Below are 13,349 nucleotides of genomic sequence, written 5' to 3'. Positions count from 1 at the left end.
AAAAATATCTAAAACAATAAAAATTCTTATTTAAAAAAAAAGAGTGAAAAAAAATTACATTGTGCATTATATTAATAATACTCAAAAAATGTGTCAATTATTTGTAGGCTACAGTTGGAAAAAAAAAAAAAAAAAAAAAAACCTAATTGTAGGCTTGACACTTGTCTACTCACAAATTATCAAGTGAATATAAATGAGACCAAATAATTTAGCTTTAATGGCTAACAAATATTAAAAGTTTAACCATTGAAACCTAATAACTATTAATTAATAAAATTCAGCAATTAAAAGATCTTAAACCACATCTTCTTTGTCTTCTCAGATGTTCCATTTTTTTAGTTCATGCATTTATTTTAATATTGACAGAGAATTGGACGTGTGGAAGAGTGAGAGACATTGAAATTATATATTGAGTTATGCAATTGTTGTGATGAAATAAAAAAAGGTTGTCTTACTCTTCTGTAGCGATTTATCTGGTTATACCTCTAATTAAAAACGTCAGATGTGCTTCTACATTATCATTGAATATTGCTTTCATTTTTTTTTGATACTTTGTCTCACAATTGTTTGTGTTTTGTGTTATGAACTTTATTACATATGTGTTTACTAAAGTTATTAGATGGACCTAATGCAAAAAGTACAAACTATTTCAATGTCATTCTTGGGGATTAAAAGTACAAAAAGTATATGAATAGAAAAGATTTTACAAAATTTATTTGTGAGTCTCACTTCTTGAAAATCCTATAATTCATTTATTTTTTGTATTATATTTTATATTTGGTTTCTGTATTTTTTTATTATATAGTTTTCTTTGTTTTCTTTAAAAGTTTATTTTTAAAAATTAATAAATAAATAAATAAATAAATCGTTTTCTATTTCAAACAATTTCATTTTTTTTAATTTTATTTTTTCTTGAAGTAGTTTTAATTTTGGACAACTACTTTTTTTTCTATATATATTGTAATTTTGTATATTTTAAGTATATGATGTTTTCACTAATACACTCGAAAATGCACTATGAAAGAAGTATCATGTGAAAATCAAGTAAGAAGAGAAAAATAAATAAAATAATAAGATGAATGCAGAGCAAAGATCAAAGATCAAAACTCTCAAAATAAGCAAGCAAACAAACAAGTAAAATAGAATGCTTAACAATAGACATTTGAAAATTTGCAATAAAATTTTATAATTTTCCTTTTTGTTAAGAAAATTCTATTTGGTACTACCTAAATAAAATGCTTTTAAAATAGTTTTTTTTTTAATTTGAAATTAAAACTATAGTAAAATTATGTAAACATAATTGCTAATCACATTTTTTTACTTAATGTATGATATTTATATTGACTACCTTTTTCAGGTTTATTTTTTTAAGTATTTATGTAGAAACAAAAAAAATATCGTTAAGAATAAATTTTTCCTTAGTTTAGTTATAAATTTGCCCATATATTATTTTTAAATTTTGAATAGAAGCAAACATAAAATAATTGATTGAAGATATGCTACATTTGTCATTTTTTTTTCTGTATGCCAAAAAGAAAAAGGAAACATTTAAAAATTATAATTCATATATATACAAATAATTTTAAACCCAACTCGTGCGACATAGTACGGGTGAAACACTAGTACATATAAATAAATAAATATATATATAATATTTGGTAAATCGGTGGAGTTGATGGTTAAAATGTTGTAAAAGAATCGCCAGTAGATGGTTAGAGTTCATTGAAGCTTACCAATTATTATTTGAAGGTGGTTGGCCTTTGTCAATTGGTGATGAAAAATAGGAAAGAATAAAAATTTTATTTCGAAAATAGATAAATATATATATATATATATTTTACATCTACAAATTTTAAAATCAATTTTAAATTTTATAAAAATAAAAAACAAAAGCATTACCAAACAAACAACATAGGGTAGGTGAGAGTCTAATTTGTGAACAAATTAGACCAAGCTAGGAAGAATCTTCTTTGAAAGTTGGGCCACACAATGGGCCAAGATAAGAGCTGGTGTCGCTCGGTCTTGGGCTTAGAAGACACTAGGTTGATCAAAGATAGATTACCAGAGCCTAGACCTAGCTATTTGAAGGTAGTCCTTTTATCGGACCGAGATGTTGTCAATAGAAAGGGCCGAGCTATGTGTAGCTCGGTAGGGTACCATTTGGTAGATCGGCTTCCGCTCACACGGCCCAAACCGTAGGGGACCGAGATAAGGCAGCTTGGTTAAGAATGTATATCTGAGCATGAAGGTGTGCCCATCTCACTTGGCTTGCAATGATGAGGATGTTTTAAGGATAAGCATTATCCTTAGACATGAGACTCCAATGAGAACTTTGCTAAGGAGAGTAGAGTCCTACTAGGATTGTATAAATCATCTCACTTGGTTAGTAGTATTGGACAGCAAAAAGACAAAGATTTCAGACTGAATTTTCGGATGGAAAATTTCATCCCTTTGACTGTTGGAATAGATGGGTATAAATAGCCAAAATTACACAACCCGAACAGGTTCCAAAATAGAATGAAAAGTTGCACAAAAAATTGAACAGGTGCACCACTTTTCAAACATTGATTTGACCGTTGCAAATTTCAAACAATTTGAATAAAGTTCCGTTAGAGGAATAGTTAAAGCAACTGTTGGAACATATTATTTAAACTATTTGGAATACAAATATATATTAAACTATTTGAATAGTTTAATAAATAAAGAAAGATGTGTAAACTTTAGAAAACCACTTAGGAACCTAAAATTTAAATTTAGAATTTAAATTAAATTCCCACAATTACAAACTTTAGGAAACCACTTAGGAACCCAAAATTTGAATTTAGAATTAAATTAAATTCCCACAATAATTTTTTATTGAAAAACTTCAAATGAATTTTATCTAAATAAGAATTAATGTTAGACCCGAAAACAACGTCAACTTCCCATTCACTCATAAATGGTTTTTGACGTTCCGTCTTCACCGTGTGACTTGTCACGCGGCAAGGAACACGTCACCTTTTCAGACCCACCCCAAAAGACGTTTGGGGCCCACTCAAATTGGACTAAAAAATATGCCTATATTAAACCATTTTTTCAACAATCCCCCACATGAATGGAATTTGACAGAGAAAAAATGCAACAACATGATCTAATTACAGAAAGTACATAAATTGGAAATATTCTGCAAATGATAAGTAGCTTTTGGTTTTGAACCTTCCCATGTGAGACACTATCAGATTTACTAGCTAACTAGTGCACATGATGTCTTGAACTGTTCAGCCATTTGTGTAAACCAAAACAATAGAACTCACACAGTATATCCCCAGACACAGTTTAGTTCTCACTATTGTGTTCATTTTGGCCCTGAACAACCTGGTCTTTCATGAGTGCTCTAGAGAATTGTAGCCCATCACAAATCTCATAGAACCGGCCCAGTTCACACTCACATAGGTGATTCTTATGAAGAATATTCTGCCATACTCCACTAGGTTTACCTAGATATAAAAATCATTAAAATTTTACTTAACCTAAAACGCTGCAGACATCACTTATTTCATCATAGAAATAGGTAGGAGTTGCACTTCCCAGTGATCCTTCTGAGTCATACACAACTCGGTTGTCCCTTTGAACCTAGATCTTGGGATCTCCAGTCAACTATGTTGGGTTGCTGTTGTGGTAACTCTTATTTAATAGGTTTTAGTCCCATTCCCCTCGATGAATTCTCACCTAACTCTTTTGCTAACCCTTTGGTTAGTGGATCCGTTATGTTGTCCTTAGACTTAACATATTCTATGGAAATAATTCCATTAGAGAGTAGTTGTCTTACGGTGTTATGTCAACGACGAATATGTCGAGACTTACCGTTATACATATGACTCTGTGCTCTACCTATTGCAAATTGACTATCGCAATGTATGCATATAGCCGGCACCGGTTTTGTCCATATTGGAATATCTTCAAGGAAGTGGTGAAGCCATTCTGCTTTTTCCCCTGCCTTGTCTAAAGCTATGAATTTTGATTCCATAGTAGACCTAGCAATGCAAGTCTGTTTGGAAGATTTCCAAGATACAGCCGCCCCCACCAAGAGTAAAGACATACCCACTGGTGGATTTTGAGTCTCTAGTATTCGATATCCAATTTGCATCACAGTATCCTTCAAGTACTGCTGGATATCTAGTATAATTCAGCCCAATATTATGAGTAAATCGGAGATACCTTAGAACCCTTATAATTGCTTTCCAGTGTTCTACTCCCGGATTACTCGTATATCTACTTAATTTACTTACTACATAAGTTATATCTGGGCGAGTGCAGTTCATCAAGTACATTAAGTTTCCAATAATTTAGGCATACTCTAATTGAGAAATACTTTCCTGTACATTCTTAGAAAGATACAAATTAACATCTACAGGTGTTCTAGCAAGATGATCATCATCTTTGCTAAATTTGTCAAGTATTTTCTCAATGTAATGAGATTGTGACAAAGCATATCCTTCTAATGTTTTGGTAATTTTCATATTAAGAATTACATCAGCAATGCCCATGTCCTTCATGTCAAAATGTTTATTCAACATTTTATTGGTAGTTTTAATCATGTCATTATTACTACCTATGATGAGCATATCATCTACATAAAGACATACAATGACATAACCTTTGTCTGTGTTTTTAATATAAACACATTTGTCACACTCATTAATTTTAAATCCATTTGACATAATTGTTTTGTCAAATTTCTCATGCCATTACTTTGGCGCTTGCTTTAAACCATATAATGATTTAACCAATTTACACACTTTCTTTTCTTTTCCTGGAATAGAAAAACTTTCTGGTTGTTCTATGTAAATTTCTTCATTTAACTCACCATTTAAGAAAGCGGTTTTTACATCCATTTGATGAATTTCTAGATTGTATAGAGATGCAATGGCAATTAGCATTCTAATGGATGTTATCCTTGTAACCGGTGAGTATGTGTCAAAGTAATCAAGACCTCTTTTTTGTCTAAATCCTTTGACCACAAGTCTTGCCTTGTTTTTGTCAATTGATCCATCCGCTTTCAATTTTCTTTTGAAAATCCACTTGTACCCAGAGAGGTTTACAACCTGGTGGCAAGTCCACTAATTCCCAAGTGTGATTTTGCAAGATGGATTCAACTTCACTGTTGACAGCTTCTTTCCATGAAGGAGCTTCAGGACTGGGCATAGCCTCTTTAAAAGTTAAAGGCTCATTTTCTAACAAATATGTTAGAAAATCTGGACCAAAAGATTTTGAGGTTCTAGCACGTTTACTACGCCTAAGTTCCTCTTCCTCATTATAATCTAACTCTTGTTCTTGATCTTGACTAGTAATAACATCATGAGATCTCTTATTGTTACTAGTCTCTTTTCTAGTCTTATTTGGAAATACATGTTCAAAGAAAGATGCATTCTGAGATTCAATAATAGTATTTACATGTATTTCAGAATGTTCTGATTTATGAATCAAAAACCGATATGCACTACTATTCTTGGCATAACCAATGAAAATGCAATCAATAGTCTTAGGACCTATCTTAGTCTTTTTAGGACTATGAATAGCCACTTTAGCCAAACACCCCCACACTTTTAAGTATTTGTAGGATAGTACTCTTCCATGCCACAATTCATAAGGTGTTTGATTCACTTTCTTTCGGGGTACTTTATTTAAAATATAATTAGCATAAAGTATTGCTTCCCCCCACAAGTTCTGAGGTAATCCAAAATTGATTAACATGGCATTCATCATTTCTTTTAAAGTCCTATTTTTTCTTTCAGCAATTCCATTTTGCTGAGGTGAGTAAGGAGCGGTAGTTTGATGAATTATTCCATGTTCTTTACAAAACTCACCAAAAGGTGATTCATATTCACCACCTCTATCATTTCTAAGTTTCTTGATTTTCTTACCAAGTTGATTTTCAACTTCATTCTTATATTGAATGAAAGTTTCCAAAGCTTCATCCTTAGTTCGAATTAAATAAACATAACTATATCTAGTATAGTCATCTATAAAAGTGATAAAATACTTTTTCCCACCTCTAGTTTGAATTGATTTAAAATTACAAATGTCACTATGAATTAATTCAAGTAGTTCCGTACTTCTTTCAATTGAATGAAAAGGAGCTTTAGATAATTTTTCCTTAACGCAAATTTCACATTTATAATTTGAATCAATGTCAAATTTAGGTAAACATTCCATATTAATTAATCTATGCAAAGATCCATAATTAACATGTCCTAGTCTACCATGCCATAAATTTGAAGACTCAAGCAAATAAGAAGAAGATGCGTCTTTATTAATACCAGAGGGTACAACAGTTATTATATTCATTTTGAAAAAGTCATCAGACATGTAACCTTTTCCTACATACATCCCGCTTTTGGTAAGTACAAATTTTTCACTTTCAAAAACTAGCCTAAATCCATTCTTACTCAACAAAGATCCGGAAACAAGATTCTTGTGCATTTCCGGTACATGCAACACATTGTTGAGAGTGAGTTCCTTTCCAGATGTCATTTTAAGTACAATCTTTTCTTGTCCTTCAAATTTGGAAGTTGAGGAGTTACCCATAAAAAGTTGTTTACCACTGTCCACTGTAAAATAAGACGTGAACATCTTTTTGTCGGCACAGATATGGCGAGTAGCACCAGTGTCCACCTACCATTCTTTAGGATTTCCGATAAGATTTACCTCGGAAACAACTACAGAAAGATTTATGACATCTACACCATTGAAAATTTTATCCATTTCGGTCATATCGGCTTTAGTAACCTTCTTACTTGTTCTTCCTTTGCCTTTGCAAAAATCAGTTCTTAAGAACTTCTCTTGCTTTTCATCATTATTCACTGGCACAGTCCCAACATAAGAAGAGGTTGGCGTAATGGCAAACACCATACCAGTACTGGTTTGAACATTAGATTGACCAGTTTTAGTAGTCATAAATTATAAATTATAAAATAAAATTAGAATTAGAATTTTATACTACACAGAAAATTTAAACCAAATTCACAGAATTAAATTCTGTAAAAATAAAAGAAATAAGAATGTAACTTTTATTTTCCAATTAATTTGAAAATGAAATAAAATTTTATTCAACCAAATTAATTCCACACAGAAAACTAATTTTTGTAACACTTCAATAATTAAAATACTGAAACAGAATTTTAATTAATGAAAAGGGAGCTTTTTTGATAAATCCATTTTCTAAGAGGTTTATTCCATTCAACCCATATTCTTTTTGACTATTCCATTAGGTCCAATTTGAGATAAGAAGACCAAAATACCCTTTCATCTACTTATGTTCCATTTAGTTCACATTATTTTCTTATATTTCAATAAATCCTATGGGTGACATAATTACCAAAATACCCCTAATGTGAATGTTCACACCGTCAATGTGAATGTTCATATCGTCAATGTGTAGGGGCCCGGCCCATGTCGATCCTCGTGGGTGCCCAGAAAAATTCGAGTCAGGCCGGGCCGGCCCACAGGCTAAAAAAATAAGCCTGGCCCAGCTCGTTGATAATGTGAATATTCACATTGATAAGTTAACATTCACATTGATAGGAGTGTAAAATTGGCCCGCGGCCCGTGGGCCGGCCCGTTCATAATGTGAATATTCACATTGACATATTAATATTAACATTTATAAGAGTGTAAAATTAGCTTGTGACACGTGGGTAGCCCGAAGCCCGGGCCGGCCCCGGCCCGTTGACAATGTGAATATTCACATTGACATGTTAACATTCACATTGATAGAAGTGTAAAATTAGCCCGCCGCGCTGTGGCCGGCCTGAAACCCGCCCGCAGCTCGTGGGCTGCCTTAGGCGGGCTCGGCCCGACCCGTTGATAATGTGAATATTCATATTGACATGTTAACATTTACATTGATAAGAATATAAAATTAACTCGCGCCCCGTGGCTGCCCGAAACCAGCCCACGGCCCGTGGGCGGCCCGGGACGGGCCCGGCCCGGCCTGTTGACAATGTGAATATTTACATTGACATGTTAACATTCACATTGATAAGAGTGTAAAATTGACTCGTGCTCCATGGGTGGCCCGAAGCCTGTGGGCGGCCCGGGGCGAGCCCGGCCCGGCCCGTTGACAATGTGAATATTCACATTGACATATTAACATTCACATTAATAGGAGTGTAAAATTGGTCTGTGGCCCGTGGGCGGCCCGAAGCCCGCCCGCTGCCCAGGGCGGGCCTGACCCGGCTCAGCCCGTTGACAATGTGAATATTCACATTGACATATTAACATTAACATTGATAACAGTGTAAAATTGACCCGTGACCCATGGGCAGCCCGAAGCCAGACCCCAGGCCGGGGCGAGCCCGGCCCGTTGACAACGTGAATATTCACATTGACATGTTAACATTCACATTGATAATAGTGTAACATTAACCCGTGCCCCGTGGCTGCTCGAAACCCGCCCACGGCCCGTGGACTGCCCGAGGCGGGCCCGGCCCGGCTTGTTGACAATGTGAATATTCACATTGACATGTTAACATTCACATTGATAAGAGTGTAAAATTAACTCGCGTCCCATGGGCGGCCCGGGTTTGGGTCCGGGCCTACTGCGGGCCGCGAGCGAGCTTCAGGCAGCAGACAAATTTTACACTCCTATCAATGTTAATGTTAACATGTCAATGTGAATATTCACATTGTCACGGGTCGGGCCAAGCCCGGCTCGGGCTGCGGTCTGGCTTCGGGCCGCCCACGGGCTGCGGGCCAATTTTACACTCCTATCAATGTGAATGTTAACATGTCAATGTGAATATTCACATTGCCAACGGGCCGGGTTCGCCCCGGCCCGAGGTTGGGCTTCGGGCTGCCCACGGGTCACGGGCCAATTTTACACTCTTATCAATATGAATGTTAACATGTCAATGTGAATATTCATATTGTCAAAAAGTTGGCCCGAGCCCGCCTCGGGCCCCGCACGGGCCGTGGGCGGGTTTCAGGTAGCCACGGGGCGCGGGCTAATTTTACACTCCTATCAATGTGAATGTTAACATGTCAATGTGAATATTCACATTGTCACAGGTCGGACCAAGCCCGCCTCGGGCTTCGGTCGGGCAGCGGGCCAATTTTACACTCTTATCAATATGAATGTTAACATGTCAATGTGAATATTCACATTGTTAACGGGTCGGGCCGGGCTTTTGGCCGCCCATGGGCCGCAGGCCAATTTTATACTCTTATCAATGTGAATGTTAATATGTCAATGTGAATATTCACATTGTCAACGGGCCGGACCGGGCCCGCAACGGGTTGCCCATGGGCCACAGGCGGGTTTCGCGTCGCCACGGGACGGGGGCCAATTTTACACTCCTATTAATATGAATGTTAACATGTCAATGTGAATATTCACATTGTCAACGGGCCGGGCCGGGTCGGGCCCGCCCTGGGCTGCAGACCAATTTTATACTTATAAATGTGAATGTTAACATATCAATTTGAATATTCACATTGTCAACCGGCCGGGTCGAGCCCGCCCCGGGCCGCCCACGAGCCGTGGGCGGGTTTTGGGCAGCCACGAGGCGCGGGCTAATTTTACACTTCTATCAATGTGAATGTTAACGTGTCAATGTGAATATTCACATTGTCAACGGACCGGGCCGGGCCCTCCCCGTGCCGCGGGCGGGCTTTTGGCCGCCTATGGGCCGCGGGATAATTTTATACTCTTATCAATGTAAAAGTTAACATGTCAATGTGAATATTCACATTGTCAATGGGCTAGACCGGGCCCGTCCCGGGCTGCCCGTGGGCCGCGAGCGGGTTTCGCGCCGCCACGGGACGCGGGCCAATTTTACATTCCTATTAATGTGAATGTTAACATGTCAATGTGAATATTCACATTGTCAACGGGCCGAGCCCGCCCCGGCCCCCGGGCGGGTTTCGGGCTGCCCACGGGCCAATTTTACATTCCTACTAATGTGAATTTTAAAATATGAATGTTCACATCATTAAATTGCTAATCGTTCAAAAAATATTTATAAGGGTATCAAAATTGAATATAAGGGCATAAGTGTCCAAGAAAATAGTGTAAATCAAGAAAATGGACTTTATGGAATAAAACTATACATATATGGGATTAAATGGGTTAAAAAATTCCTTCATGAACTTCTTGGGTTAAAACACTTCTAAATTGGACTTATCAATAAAAATCCCTAATGAAAACTTAGAAAATAATTTCTAAAACCCAAAATTAATTTCTGAAAAAATTCCACAAAAATATATTCTGAATTGTTAATGACACCAGTATCGTACTACTAGTTGTCAAAGAAAAGAGACAGTGTATTACTACTATCTGTCAAATAGCATATAATCACTATTTGTTTTTCCAACCAGAATATTATTTTGTAAATCCACAGAAAATAATTTTCTTAAAAGAAGAAAGAGAAAAGGAAACAAACGAAAAATTCTGTAAACAGAATAATTCGAATCTTTCTTAAGATTGTTGGATAGCAAAAAGACAAAGATTTCAGACTGAATTTTCGGATGGAAAATTTCATCCCTTTGACTGCTGGAATAGATGGGTATAAATAGGCAAAATTACACAGCCCGAACAGGTTCCAAAATAGAATGAAAAGGTGCACAAAAAATTGAACAGGTGCACCACTGTTCAAACATTGATTTGATCGTTGCAAATTTCAAACAATTTGAATAAAGCTCCGTTAGAGGAATAGTCAAAGCAATTGTTGGAACATATTATTTAAACTATTTGGAATATAAATATATATTAAACTATTTGAATAGTTTAATAAATAAAGAAAGAGGTGTAAACTTTAGAAAACCACTTAGGAACCTAAAATTTAAATTTAGAATTTAAATTAAATTCCCACAATTACAAACTTTAGGAAACCACCTAGGAACCCAAAATTTGAATTTAGAATTAAATTAAATTCCCACAATAATTTTTTATTGAAAAACTTCAAATGAATTTTATTTAAATAAAAATTAATGTTTGACCCGAAAATGACGTCAACTTCTCATTCACTCATAAATGGTTTTTGACGTTCCGTCTTCACCGTGTGACTTGTCACGCGGCAGGGAACACGTCACCTCTTCAGACCCACCCCAAAAGACGTTTGGGGCCCACTCAAATTGGGCTAAAAAATATGCCTATATTAAACAATTTTTTCCAACAAGTAGTGAGTAGGATGTTATCAGGATATGCATTATCTTTGGGTGTGTGATTCCTAGGAGCACTCTTATAAGGAGAGTTAGAGTCCTACTAGAATTGTGTCAGGTGGAATCTATAAAAACTCATGATAGAACTTATGTACATATATGACAATTCTTATTCTCAAATATACAGAACTTATGGTTTATTGTCTAATTGCTGACTTAGGCATCGGGGGGATTTCTAATACACACAACATTTGTGTTTTTAGGAGTTTTTAGGTAGTAAAGTGATGGCGTTTAGAGAAGTGTAAATTTGATTAATAAGATTATATAAGGAGATTATTGTATACTCAGTAGGAAAACTTTCGTGCAAGAAAGAAGGGTGAATTAAACGAAGGAGAAATGAGAGAGGAAGGGAGAGGAGAGGAGTAGGGGTCCCGAAATTGACAATGAGCTGGAGAGAGGAGATTCTTTAGAGGGAGGGACCATTTGGGCATCTCACTTTCCCCATTAATTATATTATCTACTGTTATTGGTTGAAGAAAAAAAAATGGGAAAAAAAAAAACACATAGTTTTGGGGGCTATATTACATTTGAAAGGGGCAGTTTTGTCATCAAGGCTATTGTTTCGTGGTCTTTGGCTTTTTGAGGGACATCTCACTTTTATTATCTAGACATATAATTCTTATTAGAAAAAAAAATATTAATCTTTCACAATCATTTGCCAGTAATAATTTTGAATGTGTCTTTTTTTTTTTTTTTTTTTTGATAACGCAGGTATCTTCAATCCTTTAGTTTTTTGAGAAGTCAAGACTAATCCTACGGAGTAAGTAACCTGGGGGAAGCCGTGTACCATTTTCAAACTGCTGCAAGTACTCACCCAGTGAGGAATTGAATGTGTCTTAATATATATATATATTTTTAAACTCACAAATCTATCACACCATTTTATACACAAATTAAAAAAAATAATACTTAGGGTTCTTTTTTTATAATTATAAAAATATTTTTAATTATTTTTTTTTATATTTAATTTTTTAATTATTGTATATCATGTATTAATATAAATTATAAAAATATTTTTTATGAATGTAGCTGACAATACCCATATTCTATCCTGCTTTTATTAAATCTTCCATGATCAACTCATCTATCAATTATTCTTATAATCGTACTCGTATCCAATATGCTTTCTAAATAAAAAAATCTTAATGTAATGTTTTGAAAATAAAGAGTAATTAGACAGGAGAGGAAGGAGAGGTGGGTAGGGGGAATAAAGTTTTAGGGTCCTACTTGCCTCCAAAACGAAGGGCACCCAAGTCGGATTCAAGGATTCACTCACCACAGACAAAACAAAATAATTAAGCCAACCTTCAAATGGATAATGACCCTCTCCCATTTCAAGATTTCTTCTTATCTTTCATGTCTCACTATTTTGGATCATTGAATAGATTTAGATAAGCATTTAAAATGCGAAAGAAAAAAAAATATGAAATATGATTATAATTTATTCATATTTTTTTTTTCTTTTTATATCTCTCACCAAATTTATAAAATAAATACAGTCTAAGGTTTCGTTTGGAATGTGAGTTAGTTTTTTGACTTTTTGATTATTTTAATTTGGGACAAAAAAAATCTCATTTGTGATAAGTTTTTTTTTTTTATCTTTTTTAACTTTTATAAAAAAAAAATAAAATAATTATAATTTAAATGTGATATTTTTAGCCTGAGATTAAAAAAATTTATTTATCTTTTTGCCACTATTTTAGTCACAACCCATCCCAACTTCACCCCACTTCTCAAACGAGTGCTAAGTAAAAAATTAGTAAGAATCCTCCATACGAATCTCCTCAATATAAAGACAAGTATATCCTTGTCATATACATCCTTCTATTTTTGCTGCCCTTGGTTACTTATCCTCATCTTTTATTCACTATTGTTTCAAATACAGCAACAAGAACACAAAAGCGAAAGTAAAAATTCAAAAAAAAGTATACCTACTCTCTCATTCTAGTGAAATTTGAGCTAATCATTCTGACAAAACACTGTGTATTTTGTATATAATTTAAGAATTTTTTTGAAATGCTATTAAACAATTGTGTCAACCATAAAGCACACCTATTTTGTGACCAACTTACGATTAATTAATCAGACTTGCAACCAAACAAGTTTATCATCTTTTTTTTTTTTTTTTTTTAAATTTTCGTTCCCTATTT

The sequence above is a fragment of the Camellia sinensis genome, chromosome 5, assembly GCF_055761805.1.
Source record: "Camellia sinensis isolate YWXY chromosome 5, ASM5576180v1, whole genome shotgun sequence".
Taxonomy (NCBI): Eukaryota; Viridiplantae; Streptophyta; class Magnoliopsida; order Ericales; family Theaceae; genus Camellia; species Camellia sinensis.
This window is presented reverse-complemented; position numbering follows the sequence as displayed.